The sequence below is a fragment of the Nematolebias whitei genome, chromosome 3, assembly GCF_014905685.2.
Source record: "Nematolebias whitei isolate Nwh7 chromosome 3, NemWhi1, whole genome shotgun sequence".
Lineage (NCBI taxonomy): Eukaryota > Metazoa > Chordata > Actinopteri > Cyprinodontiformes > Rivulidae > Nematolebias > Nematolebias whitei.
The window spans coordinates 2,709,667-2,710,043 of NC_056500.1; the positions used below are offsets into that span (position 1 = coordinate 2,709,667).

At 52.0% G+C, this 377-nt stretch overlaps 1 protein-coding gene across 1 annotated transcript in view; it reads right to left on the bottom strand.

Annotated features, from left to right (window-relative positions):
• The window catches only part of LOC119430374 (gastrula zinc finger protein XlCGF57.1-like), an 18,673-nt gene that overhangs the window by 17,433 nt on the left and 863 nt on the right, over window positions 1-377 (bottom strand). The gene's annotated exons all lie outside the window — the stretch shown is intronic.

The following is a 377-nucleotide window of genomic DNA, read 5'->3' on the forward strand; positions in this document are numbered from 1 at the left end:
ACATGGGTCTCAGTCCGGGTCACTTGGATCTCAGTCCGGGTCACATGAGTCTCCAAAAACAGAAAAACGCAGAAATTAAATATCCATTTAAAAATGGCTGCAAGGTTCTGGTTCTGGCCCGTTTGATTGAGACCAGAACCGGTCAGGTTAGTTTGTGTTTTAATATCTTCAGATTCACTGAAATTTCTGGTGATTCAAGCATCAGAACCAGAACCGAACCGGACTGACCCGACAGAGCCTCCGGACCAGAACCCAACCTGACAGACCGTCTGGACCAGAACCGAACCGACCTGACAGAGCCTCCGGACCACAACCGAACCGGACTGACCCGACAGAGCCTCCGGACCAGAACCGAACCGGACCGACCTGACAGAGCC